Source organism: Stenella coeruleoalba (genome assembly GCF_951394435.1).
Source record: "Stenella coeruleoalba genome assembly, contig: scaffold_108, whole genome shotgun sequence".
NCBI classification, from domain to species: domain Eukaryota; kingdom Metazoa; phylum Chordata; class Mammalia; order Artiodactyla; family Delphinidae; genus Stenella; species Stenella coeruleoalba.
In genome coordinates, this window is record NW_027646316.1 from 702,586 (window position 1) to 716,572 (window position 13,987).

Genomic DNA, 13,987 nt, shown 5'->3' on the forward strand with positions numbered 1-13,987 from the left:
GAAAAAGAAACATATCATAAGATATCACTTATAGAGGGAGGATAAATATGGCTGCACTAGAAATGAATTACAAAACAGAACAGTGTCTCACATTTAGAAAACACACTTATGTCAGCTTAAGGGGAAAGGAGAGGTGGGGTGATGCATAAAACCAGAGTTTGAAATTAGCACAGATACCGTTCAATAAACCAAATAGGTATTAGACAAGATCTACACCTTGCTCAATGAACTGGCCTCAACACACCCTATACACCGCAGAGAAATATATCTGAGTAATAAGAATCTTAAAACCCATGTATTGATATATCTCCATAAGGGAATCAAGTGTGTGCAAAACGGCACAAACACAGCAGTGAAAATGAGCTAAACCCCATTATAGAAATAAATTTTAAAACCAAAACGCAGAAACAATGAAAGAGAGAAAACTTCTTACAAAATTCGCTCAGGGGCTGTGATGCAACCTGGAATGACCACATATAAACCCACAGCTGGATAAGACATAAGACTGGACACTTGGGGTTGAGAGGATTGGTGAGCTTTGGTGAGCAACTGCCGAAAGTTTAATGCAATACTTCATGCTACTCATTCCAAGGGTCCCAACACTCCAGGTTGAAGGGAACCTTCCTACAGCTAAACCTTGCATGGGAAATCCAGCAGATGGTATACAATATGATCGGGAAAGGTTTCTAAAACGCACCTCATTTTCCTCTCCTGGGGCTCCGGATCAACATTCCAGCCACTTTACTAACAACATCCCCACATGGAGAGTGAATGCCTTTAAGTTCCGGTATCGCACAGTCTGCAGTTAGTGTGGAGGATGAATGGGAATAGGGGGAACCAGTGAGAAAATAGCTGTAGCGGTTTCAATGGCCACATGTCACTCTAATTTCACATAGGAAGAAGAATTAACCAAAGGCACAGCAAGGTGCCCCAGAAGAAGAATAGGGCCTGAAGAAATCCTGTGGATATGAGGCAAGATCACAAAAATAAGACCTGAAAAATGGAACTAAGGGCAACTGCAATTCAAAAACCTGCAGAGTTATAAACGACAACTATTTTCCAAAAGTATATTGAGGTAAGGCTATGAAGAGGCACTGACAGCAAGGCAGAATTGCAGGAAACCGATTTCAGGAGGTAGACTGGAATTGCATTGAAAACATATGAAAAGACTCAGAACATCAACAATCATGCACTTGGCCAAAAAGGGCGTATGCGTTTTTTTCCTGAATATATTAAGGAAGAAACCCATACACACTTTCTGGCCAACCAAGCAAGCTTGCAAAGGAAATCTGCACTACAATGAAGTCTCACTGCCGCCCAGTCAAAAGGGCCATCTGAAAAAAGTGTAAAATCCAGAAAGGCAGGACAGGCCATGAAGAACTGGGAGCCTTGTTATGCTGATGGGCGGGATGTAAATTGTCAACAGACTCTCTGGAGAAGTGTATGGTGTTTCCTGAAACATCTAAAAAACAAAGCAACAGAGCCTAGGGCACTTCCACTTATGGTCCTATAGCTTACGGAAATGAAAATCAAAAAGACACAGCCACCCCAAAGTTTGGGACAGCTCTGTTTACAAGAACCTCGTTTACGGTACAAGTTCAATATCACAGAAAGCGAAAAATGGATAAAGAAGTTGTGGTACTTAAGTACAATGCAATATCACTCAGCAATGAAATCTATGTCATCAGGCCCGTAGCAGCATAATGAGTGGATTCAGGTATGATGATTCTAAGTGAAATAGGGTCACACAGAAAAAGAAATATCATAAGATATCACTAATACACGGAATGTAAACTTGGCTACACAGGAACTGAATTACAAAACAGAACAGGGTCTCAAATGTAGAAAACCAACTTATGCTTGCTTAAGGGGAAAGGTGAGTTGGGGTGCTGCAGAAAACCAGAGATTGAAATTAGCACAGATACCGTTCCATAAGCCAAATATGTAATAGACAAGAGCTACTCCTTGCTCAACGAAGTGGACTCAACACCCCATATTAAACGCCTAAGAATGTACCTGACTAGTAAGAATCTTAAAACCTATGGATTGCTATGTCTCCGAAAGAGAATCAAGCGTGTGTACAGTGGTATACACGCAGGAGTGACAGGATTGGTGAGGTTCGGTGAGCAAATGCAGACCCTTTATAGTCATATTGCATGGTATCCATTCCAAGGGTCTCAACTCTCCAAGTTTAAGGGATTCTTCCTTCAGCTGAAACATTCATGTGGAACACAGAGTATGATCCACCGTGTGATCGGGAAACGTGTTCAAATGTGTCTCAGTTTTTGTCCCCTGGTACTCGTGTGCAACATTCCAGACACTTTACTAACACTCTCCCCACTTGGAGAGTCAGTGCCTTCAACTTCCTGTTTGGCCCAGGTTGCAATTTCTGCGGAAGATGAACAGGAATAGGGAGAACCAATGAGAGACTAGCTGGAGGTGTCTGGACGTGCAAATTTAACTCTCATTTCCCACCAGGAAGAGGAATTAACCAAAGGCTCAGCGTGCCATGCCGGAACCACACTAGGGTCTCAAGCAATCCTGCGGTGTTGCGGCCAGCTCACAAGAAAGCGAGTTGAAGAAAGGAGCTCAGGGGCACTGTCATTCACAAACCTACAGACTTATAAATGACAGCTATGGTCCAAAAATATACTGAAGTAAGGCTGCCAAGAGGACTTGAAAGCGGGGCAGAATTGCAGGAAACCGATTTCAGGAGGTAGACTGGAATTGCATTGAAAGCATAGGAAAAGAGGCAGAACGTCCACAATGATGCACTTGGCCAAAAAGGGCGTATGCGTTTTTTCCTGAATATATTCAGGAAAAAACGCATACGCCGTTTTTGGCCAACCAAGCAAACTTGCAAAGGAAAACTGTACTACAATGAAGTCTCACTGCCCCCCGGTCAAAAGGGCCATCTGAAAGAAGTGTAAAATCCAGAAAGGCAGGACAGGCCATGGAGAACTGGGAGCTTTATTATGCTGATGGGTGGGATGAAAATTGCCAACAGCCACTCTGGAGAAGTGTATGGTGTTTCCTGAAACATCTAAAAAACAAAGCAACAGAGCTTAGGGCAGTTCCACTTACGGTCCTATAGCTTAGGGAAATGAAAATAAAAAGACACAGCCACCCCAAAGATTGGGATGGCTCTGTTTACAAGAACCTCATTTACAATACAAGTTCAATATCGCAGAAAGTGAAAAATGGATAAAGTAGTTGTGGTACTTACGTACAATGCAATATCCCTCAGCAATGAAATCTATGTCATCAGGCCCGTAGCAGCATAATGAGTGGATTCAGGTATGATGATTCTAACTGAAATATGTCACACAGAAAAAGAAACATCATAAGATATCACTAATACACAGAATGTAAACTTGGCTACACAGGAACTGAATTCCAAAACAGAACAGGGTCTCAAATTTAGAAAACCAACTTATGCTTTCTTAAGGCGATAGGTGAGTTGGGGTGCTGCCTAAAACCAGAGATTGAAATGAGCAGAGATAAAGTTCCTTAAGCCTAATATGTAACAGACAAGAGCTACTCCTTGCTCAACGAAATGGACTCAACACCCCATATTAAATGCCTAAGAATGTACCTGACTAGTAAGTATCTTAAAACCTATGGATTGCTATGTCTCCAAAAGAGAATCAAGCGTGTGTACAGGGGCATAAACGCAGCAGTGATAAGACTGGAGAGGTTCGGTGAGCAAATGAAGACCCTTTGAAGTCATATTGCATGGTACCCATTCCACGGGTCTCAACTCTCCAGGTTTAAGGGATTCTTCCTTCAGCTAAAACATGCATGTGGCACCCAGAATATGATCAACCATGTGATCGGGAGACGTGTTCAAATATGTCTCAGTTTTCGTCCCCTGGTACTCTGGTGCAACATTCCAGACGCTTTCCTAACACTCTCCCGACTTGGAGAGTCAGTCCCTTTAACCTCCTGTTTGGCCCAGTTTGCAATTTCTGCGGAAGATGAACAGGAATAGCGAGAACCAATGAGAGACTAGCTGGAGGTGTCTGGACGGGCAAATTGAACTCTCACTTCCCACCAGGAAGAGGAATTAACCAAAGGCTCAGCGTGCCGTGACGGAACCAGATTAGGCCCTGAAGCCATCCTGCGGTGTTGCGGCCAGCTCACAAGAAAGCGAGTTGAAGAAAGGAGCTCAGGGGCACTGTAATTCACAAACCTGCAGACTTATAAATGACAGCTATCGTCCAAAAATATACTGAAGTAAGGCTGCCAAGAGGACTTGAAAGCGGGGCAGAATTTCAGGAAACCGATTTCAGGAGGTAGACTGGAATTGCATTGAAAGCATAGGAAAAGAGGCAGAACGTCCACAATGATGCACTTGGCCAAAAAGGGCGTATGCGTTTTTTCCTGAATATATTCAGGAAAAAACGCATACGCCCTTTTTGGCCAACCAAGCAAGCTTGCAAAGGTAAACTGTACTACAATGAAGTCCCACTGCCCCCCGGTCAAAAGGGCCATCTGAAAAAAGTGTAAAATCCAGAAAGGCAGGCAGACCATGGTGAACTGGGAGCTTTATTATGCTGATGGGCGGGATGAAAATTGCCAACAGCCACTCTGGAGAAGTGTATGGTGTTTCCTGAAACATCTAAAAAACAAAGCAACAGAGCTTAGGGCAGTTCCACTTACGGTCCTATAGCTTAGGGAAATTAAAATCGAAAAGACACAGCCACCCCAAAATTTGGGACATCTCTGTTTACAAGAACCTCGTTTACTGTACAAGTTCAATATCACACAAAGCAAAAAATGGATAAAGAAGTTGTGGTACTAACGTACAATGCAATATCACTCAGCAATGAAATCTATGTCATCAGGCCCGTAGCAGCATAATGAGGGGATTCAGGTATGATGATTCTAAGTGAAATAAATCACATAGAAAAAGAAACATCATAAGATATCACTAATACACGGAATGTAAACTTGGCTACACAGGAACAGAATTAAAAACAGAACAGGGTCTCATATGTAGAAAACCAACTTATGCTTGCTTAAGGGGAAAGGAGAGTTGGGGTGCTGCATAAAACCAGAGATTGAAATGAGCACAGATAAAGTTCCTTAGCCAAATATGTAATAGACAAGAGCTACTCCTTGCTCAACGAAATGGACTCAACTCCCCATATTAAACGCATAAGAATGTACCTGACTAGTAAGTATATGGAAACCTATGGATTGCTGTGTCTCTGAAAGTGAATCCAGCTTGTGTACAGGGGCACATGCAGCAGTGATAGCTCTGGAGAGGTTCGGTGAGCAAATGAAGGCCCTTTGAAGTCATATTGCATGGTACCCATTCCACGGGTCTCAACTCTCCAGGTTTAAGGTATTCTTCCTTCAGCTAAAACATGCATGTGGAACCCAGAGTATGATCAACAGTGTGAACGGGAGACGTGTTCAAATATGTCTCAGTTTTCCTCCCCTGGTACTCGGGTGCAACATTCCAGACGCTTTATTAACATTCTCCCAAATTGGAGAGTCAGCGCCTTTAACCTCCTGTTTGGCCCAGTTTCCAATTTCTGCGGAAGATGAACAGGAATAGCGAGAAACAATGAGAGACTAGCTGGAGGTGTCTGGACGGGCAAATTTAACTCTCATTTCCCACCAGGAAGAGGAAATAACCAAAGGCTCAGCATGCCGTGCCGGAACCAGATTAGGGCCTGAAGCCATCCTGCGGTGTTGCGGCCAGCTCAAAAGAAAGCGAGTTGAAGAAAGGAGCTCAGGGGCACTGTATTTCACAAACCTGCAGAGTTATAAATGACAGCTATCGTCCAAAAATATACTGAAGTAAGGCTGCCAAGAGGACTTGAAAGCGGGGCAGAATTGCAGGAAACCGATTTCAGGAGGTAGACTGGAATTGCATTGAAAGCATAGGAAAAGAGGCAGAACGTCCACAATGATGCACTTGGCCAAAAAGGGCGTATGCGTTTTTTCCTGAATATATTCAGGAAAAAACGCATACGCACTTTTTGGCCAACCAAGCAAACTTGCAAAAGAAATCTGCACTACATGAAGTCTCACTTCCCCCCGGTCAAAAGGGCCATCTGAAAAAAGTGTAAAATCCAGAAAGGCAGGACAGGCCATGGAGAACTGGGAACCTTGTTATGCTGATGGGCGGGATATAAATTGCCAACAGACACTCGGGAGAAGTGTATGGTGTTTCCTGAAACATCTAAAAAACAAAGCAACAGAGCCTAGGGCACTTCCACTTATGGTCCTATAGCTTAGGGAAATTAAAATCAAAAAGACACAGCCACGCCAAAGTTTGGGACGCCTCTGTTTACAAGAACCTCGTTTACAGTACAAGTTCAACATCGCAGAAAGTGAAAAATGGATAAAGAAGTTGTGGTATTTACTTACAAAGCAATATCACTCAGCAATGAAATCTATGTCATCAGACCCTTAGCAGCACAATGAGTGGATTCAGGTATGATGATTCTAACTGAAATAAGTCACACAGAAAAAGAAACATCATAAGATATCAGTAATACACGGAATGTAAACTTGGCTACACAGGAACTGAATTACAGAACAGAACAGGGTTTCAAATTTAGAAAACCAACTTATGCTTGCTTAAGGGGAAAGGTGAGTTGGGCTGCTGCATAAAACCAGAGATTGAAATGAGCACAGATAAAGTTCCTTAAGCCAAATATGGAATAGACAAGAGCTATTCCTTGCTCAATGAAATGGACTCAATACCGCATATTAAACGCCTAAGAATGTACCTGACTAGTAAGTATCTTAAAACCTATGGATTGCTATGTCTCCAAAAGAGAATCAAGCATGTGTACAGGGGCATAAACGCAGCAGTGATAGGATTGGAGAGGTCCCGTGAGCAAATGAAGACCCTTTGAAGTCATATTGCATGGTACCCATTCCACGAGTTTCAACTACTCAGGTTTAAGGTATTCTTCCTTCAGCTAAAACATGCATGTGGAACCTAGAGTATGATCAACCATGTGATCGGGAGACGTGTTCAAATATGTCTCAGTTTTCCTCCCCTGGTACTCGGGTGCAACATTCCAGACGCTTTACTAACACTCTCCCCACTTGGAGAGTCAGCGCCTTTAACCTCCTGTTTGGCCCAGTTTGCAATTTCTGCGGAAGATGAACAGGAATAGGGAGAACCAATGAGAGACTAGCTGGAGGTGTCTGGACGGGCAAATTTAACTCTCATTTCCCACCAGGAAGAGGAAATAACCAAAGGCTCAGCATGCCGTGCCGCAACCAGATTAGGGCCTGAAGCCATCCTGCGGTGTTGTGGCCAGTTCACAAGAAAGCGAGTTGAAGAAAGGAGCTCAGGGGCACTGTAATGCACAAACCTGCAGAGTTATAAATGACAGCTATCGTCCAAAAATATACTGAAGTAAGGCTGCCAAGAGGACTTGAAAGCGGGGCAGAATTGCAGAAAACCGATTTCAGGAGGTAGACTGGAATTGCATTTAAAGCATAGGAAAAGAGACAGAACGTCCACAATGATGCACTTGGCCAAAAAGGGCGTATGCGTTTTTTCCTGAATATATTCAGGAAAAAACGCATACGCCCTTTTTGGCCAACCAAGCAAGCTTGCAAAGGACATCTGCACTACAATGAAGTCTCACTGCCCCCAGTCAAAAGGGCCAGCTGAGAAAAGTGTAAAATCCAGAAAGGCAGGACAGGCCATGGAGAACTGGGAGCCTTGTTATGCTGATGGACGGGATGTAAATTGCCAACAGCCACTGGGGAGAAGTGTATGGTGTTTCCTGAAACATCTAAAAGACAAAGCATCAGAGCCTAGGGCACTTCCACTTATGGTCCTATAGTTTAGGGAAATGAAAATCAAAAAGACACAGCCACCCCAAAGTTTGGGACGGTTCTCTTTACAAGAACCTCGTTTACGGTACAAGTTCAATATCACAGAAAGTGAAAAATGGATAAAGAAGTTGTGGTACTTATGTACAATGCAATATCACTCAGCAATGAAATCTATGTCATCAGGCCTTAAGGAACATAATGAGTGGATTCAGGTACGATGTTTCTAAGTGAAATAAGTCACACAGAAAAAGAATCATGATAAGATATCACTAATACACGGAATGTAAACTTGGCTACACAGGAACTGAATTATAAAACAGAACAGCGTCTCAAATTTAGAAAACCAACTTATGCTTGCTTAAGGGGAAAGGTGAGTTGGGGTGCTGCATAAAACCAGAGATTGAAATGAGCACAGATAAAGTTCCTTAAGCCTAATATTTAAGAGACAAGAGCTTCTCCTTGCTGAACGAAATGGACTCAACACCCCATATTAAACGCTGAAGAATGTACCTGACTAGTAAGTATCTTAAAACCTATGGATTGCTATGTCTCCAAAAGAGAATCAAGCGTGTGTACAGGGGCATAAATGCAGCAGTGATAGGATTGGAGAGGTTCGGTGAGCAAATGAAGACCCTTTGAAGTCATATTGCATGGTATCCATTCCACGGGTCTCAACTCTCCAGGTTTAAGGGATTCTTCCTTCAGCTAAAACATGCATGTGGAACCCAGAGTATGATCAACCATGTGATCGGGAGACGTGTTCAAATATGTCTCAGTTTTCGTCCCCAGGTGCTCGGGTGCAACATTCCAGACCCTTTACTAACACTCTCCTCACTTGTAGAGTTAGTGCCTTTAAACTCCTGTTTGGCCCACTTTGCAATTTCTGAGGAAGATGAACAGGAATAGGGAGAACCAATGAGAGACTAGCTGGAGGTGTCTGGAAGGGCAAATTTAACTCTCATTTCCAACCAGGAAGAGGAATTAACCAAAGGCTCAGCGTGCCGTGCCGGAACCAGATTAGGGCCTGAAGCCATCCTGCGGTGTTGCGGCCAGCTCAAAAGAAAGCGAGTTGAAGAAAGGAGCTCAGGGGCACTGTAATTCACAAACCTGCAGAGTTATAAATGACAGCTATCGTCCAAAAATATATTGAAGTAAGGCTGCCAAGAGGACTTGAAATCGGGGCAGAATTGCAAGAAACCGATTTCAGGAGGTAGACTGGAATTGCATTTAAAGCATAGGAAAAGAGGCAGAACGTCCACAATGATGCACTTGGCCAAAAAGGGCGTATGCGTTTTTTCCTGAATATATTCAGGAAAAAACGCATACGCCCTTTTTGGCCAACCAAGCAAGCTTGCAAAGGAAAACTGTACTACAATGAAGTCTCACTGCCCCCCGGTCAAAAGGGCCATCTGAAAAAAGTGTAAAATCCAGAAAGGCAGGACAGGCCATGGAGAACTGGGAGCTTTACTATGCTGATGGGCGGGATGAAAATTGCCAAAGTCCACTCTGGAGAAGTGTATGGTGTTTCCTGAAACATCTAAAAAACAAAGCAAAAGAGCTTAGGGCAGTTCCACTTATGGTCCTATAGCTTAGTGAAATTAAAATCGAAAAGACACAGCCACCCCAAAATTTGGGACGTCTCTGTTTACAAGAACCTCGTTTACTGTACAAGTTCAATATCACACAAAGCAAAAAATGGATAAAGAAGTTGTGGTACTTACGTACAATGCAATATCACTCAGCAATGAAATCTATGTCATCAGGCCCGTAGCAGCATAATGAGGGGATTCAGGTAGGATGATTCTAAGTGAAATAAATCACACAGAAAAAGAAACATCATAAGATATCACTAATATACGGAATGTAAACTTGGCTACACAGGAATAGAATTAAAAACAGAACAGTGTCTCATATGTAGAAAACCAACTTATGCTTCCTTAAGGGGAAAGGAGAGTTGGGGTGCTGCATGAAACCAGAGATTGAAATGAGCACAGATAAAGTTCCTTAGCCAAATATGTAATAGACAAGAGCTACTCCTTCCTCAACGAAATGGACTCAACTCCCCATATTAAACGCATAAGAATGTACCTGACTAGTAAGTATATGGAAACCTATGGATTGCTATGTCTCTGAAAGTGAATCCAGCTTGTGTACAGGGGCACATGCAGCAGTGATAGCTCTGGAGAGGTTCGGTGAGCAAATGAAGGCCCTTTGAAGTCATATTGCATGGTACCCATTCCACGGGTCTCAACTCTCCAGGTTTAAGGGATTCTTTCTTCAGCTAAAACTTGCATGTGGAACCCAAAATATGATCAACCATGTGATCGGGAGACGTGTTCAAATATGTCTCAGTTTTCGTCCCCTGGTACTCGGGTGCAACATTCCAGACGCTTTACTAACACTCTCCCCACTTGGGGTGTCAGTGCCTTTAAACTCCTGTTTGGCCCAGTTTGCAATTTCTGTGGTAGATGAAGAGGAATAGGGAGAACCAATGAGAGACTAGCTGGACGTGTCTGGACGGGCAAATTGAACTCTCATTTCCCACCAGGAAGAGGAATTAACCAAAGGTTCAGCATGCCGTGCTGGAACAAGATTAGAGCCTTAAGCAATCCTGCGGTGTTGCGGCCAGCTCACAAGAAAGCGAGTTGAAGAAAGGAGCTCAGGGGCACTGTAATTCACAAACCTGCAGACTTATAAATGACAGCTATCGTCCAAAAATATACTGAGGTAAGGCTGCCAAGAGGACTTGAAAGCGGGGCAGAATTGCAGGAAACTGATTTCAGGAGGTAGACTGGAATTGCATTTAAAGCAGAGGAAAAGAGGCAGAACCTCCACAATGATGCACTTGGCCAAAAAGGGCGTATGCGTTTTTTCCTGAATATATTCAGGAAAAAACGCATACGCCCTTTTTGGTCAACCAAGCAAGCTTGCAAAGGAAATCTGCACTACAATGAAGTCTCACTTCCCCCCGGTCAAAAGGGCCATCTGAAAAAAGTGTAAAATCCAGAAAGGCAGGACAGGCCTTGGAGAACTGAGAACCTTGTTATGCTGATGGGCGGGATGTAAATTGCCAACAGCGACTGGGGAGAAGTGTAGGGTGTTTCCTGAAACATCTAAAAAACAAAGCAACAGAGCCTAGGGCATTTCCACTTATGGTCCTATAGCTTAGGGAAATTTAAATCAAAAAGACACAGCTACCCCAAAGTTTTGGATGGCTCTGTTTAAAAGAACCTCGTTTACGGTACACATTCTGTATCGCAGAAAGTGAAAAATGGATAAAGAAGTTGTGGTACTTACGTACAATGCAATATCCCTCAGCAATGAAATCTATGTCATCATGCCCATAGGAGCATAATGAGAGGATTCAGGTATGATGATTCTAACTGAAATAAGTCACACAGAAAAAGAAACATCATAAGATATCACTAATACACGGAATGTAAACTTGGCTACACAGGAACTGAATTACAAATCAGAACAGGGTCTCAAATTTAGAAAACCAACTTATGCTTCCTTAAGGGGAAAGGTGAGTTGGGGTGCTGCATAAAACCAGAGATTGAAATGAGCACAGATAAATTTCCTTAAGCCTAATATGTAACAGACAAGAGCTACTCCTTGCTCAACGAAATGGACTCAACACCACATATTAAACGCCTAAGAATGTACCTGACTAGTAAGTATCTTAAAACCTATGGATTGCTATGGCTCCGAAAGAGAATCAAGCATGTGTACAGGCGCATAAACGCAGCAGTGATAGGATTGGAGAGGTTCGGTGAGCAAATGAAGACACTTTGAAGTCATATTGCATGGTACCCATTCCATGGGTCTCAACTCTCCAGGTTTAAGGGATTCTTCCTTCAGCTAAAACATGCATGTGGAACACAGAGTATGATCAACCACGTGATCGGGAGACATGTTCAAATATGTCTCAGTTTTCGTCCCCTGGTACACGGGTGCAACATTCCAGACGCTTTACTAACACTCTCCCCACTTGGAGAGTCAGTGCCTTTAACCTCCTGTTTGGCCCAGTTTGCAATTTCTGCGGAAGATGAAGAGGATTAGGGAGAACCAATGAGAGACTAGCTGGAGGTGTCTGGACGGGCAATTTTAACTCAAATTTCCCACCAGGAAGAGGAATTAACCAAAGGCTCAGCGTGCCGTGCCGGAACCAGATTGGGCCTGAAGCCATCCTGCGGTGTTGCGGCCAGGTCACAAGAAAGCGAGTTGAAGAAAGGAGCTCAGGGGCACTGTAATTCACAAATCTGCAGAGTTATAAATGACAGCTATCATCCAAAAATATACTGAAGTAAGGCTGCCAAGAGGACTTGAAAGCGGGGCAGAATTGCAGGAAACCGATTTCAGGAGGTAGACTGGAATTGAATTTAAAGCATAGGAAAAGAGGCAGAACGTCTAAAATGATGCACTTGGCCAAAAAGGGCGTATGCGTTTTTTCCTGAATATATTCAGGAAAAAACGCATACGCCCTTTTTGGCCAACCAAGCAAGCTTGCAAAGGAAATCTGCACTACAATGAAGTCTCACTTCCCCCCGGTAAAAAGGGCCATCTGAAAAAAGTGTAAAATCCAGAAAGGCAGGACAGGCCATGGAGAACTGGGAGCCTTGTTATGCTGATGGGCGGGATGTAAATTGTCAACAGCCACTGGGGAGAAGTGTATGGTGTTTCCTGAAACCTCTAAAAAACAAAGCAACAGAGCCTAGGGCATTTCCACTTATGGTCCTATAGCTTAGGGAAATTAAAATCAAAAAGACACAGCCACCCCAATGTTTGGGACGCCTCTGTTTACAAGAACCTCATTTATCGTACAAGTTCAGTATCACAGAAAGTGAAAAATGGATAAAGAACATGTGGTACTTACGTACAATGCAGTATCACTCAGCAATGAAATCTATGTCATCAGGCCCGTAGCAGCATAATGAGTGGATTCAGCTACGATGATTCTAACTGAAATAAGTCACACAGAAAAAGAAACATCATAAGATATCACTAATACACGGAATGTAAACTTGGCTACACAGGAACTGAATTCCAAAACAGAACAGGGTCTCGAAATTAGAAAACCAACTTATGCTTGCTTAAGGGGAAAGGTGAGTTGGGGTGCTGCATAAAACCAGAGATTGAAATGAGCACAGATAAAGTTCCTTAAGCCAAATATGGAATAGACAAGAGCTACTCCTTGCTCAACGAAATGGACTCAACACCCCATATTAAACGCCTAAGAATGTACCTGACTAGTAAGTATCTTAAAACCTATGGATTGCTATGTCTCCAAAAGAGAATCAAGCGTGTTTACAGGGCCATAAACGCAGCAGTGATAGGATTGGAGAGGTTCGGTGAACAAATGAAAACCCTTTGAAGTCATATTGCATGGTACCCATTACACGGATCTCACCTCTCCAGGTTTAAGGTATTCTTCCTTTACCTAAAACATGCATGTAGAACCCAGAGTATGATCAACCGTGTGAACGGGAGATGTGTTCAAATATGTCTCAGTTTTCCTCCCCTGGTACTCGGGTGCAACATTCCAGACGCTTTACTAACACTCTCCCCACTTGGAGAGTCAGCGCCTTTAACCTCCTGTTTGGCCCAGTTTGCAATTTCTGCGGAAGATGAACAGGAATAGGGAGAACCATTGAGCGACTAGCTGGAGGTGTCTGGACGGGCAAATTGAACTCTCATTTCCCTCCAGGAAGAGGAAATAACCAAAGGCTCAGCCTGCCGTACCGGAACCAGATTAGGGCCTGAAGCCATCCTGCGGTGTTGCGGCCAGCTCACAAGAAAGCGAGTTGAAGAAAGGAGCTCAGGGGCACTGTAATTCACAAACCTGCAGAGTTATAAATGACAGCTATCGTCCAAAAATATACTGAAGTAAGGCTGCCAAGAGGACTTGAAAGTGGAGCAGAATTGCAGGAAACCGATTTCAGGAGGTACACTGGAATTGCATTGAAAGCATAGGAAAAGAGGCAGAGCGTCCACAAGGATGCACTTGGCCAAAAAGGGCGTATGCGTTTTTTCCTGAATATATTCAGGAAAAAACGCATACGCCCTTTTTGGCCAACCAAGCAAGCTTGCAAAGGAAATCTGCACTACAATGAAATCTCACTTCCTCCCAGTCAAAAGGGCCATCTGAAAAAAGTGTAAAATCCAGAAA

At 43.3% G+C, this 13,987-nt stretch overlaps 1 long non-coding RNA gene across 4 annotated transcripts in view; it reads right to left on the bottom strand.

The window, feature by feature from the left end:
* Positions 1–13,987, bottom strand: part of LOC307181176 — a 679,221-nt gene that overhangs the window by 532,252 nt on the left and 132,982 nt on the right. For 2 of the 4 annotated variants that reach the window (XR_013826070.1, XR_013826071.1), the window contains one exon: positions 1,643–1,728. This is a non-coding gene — a long non-coding RNA (uncharacterized lncRNA). Of the gene's footprint in view, positions 1–1,642; positions 1,729–2,512; positions 2,614–4,801; positions 4,888–13,987 lie in introns of those variants that run through there. The other 2 variants (XR_013826072.1, XR_013826073.1) reach the window with 2 other exon arrangements.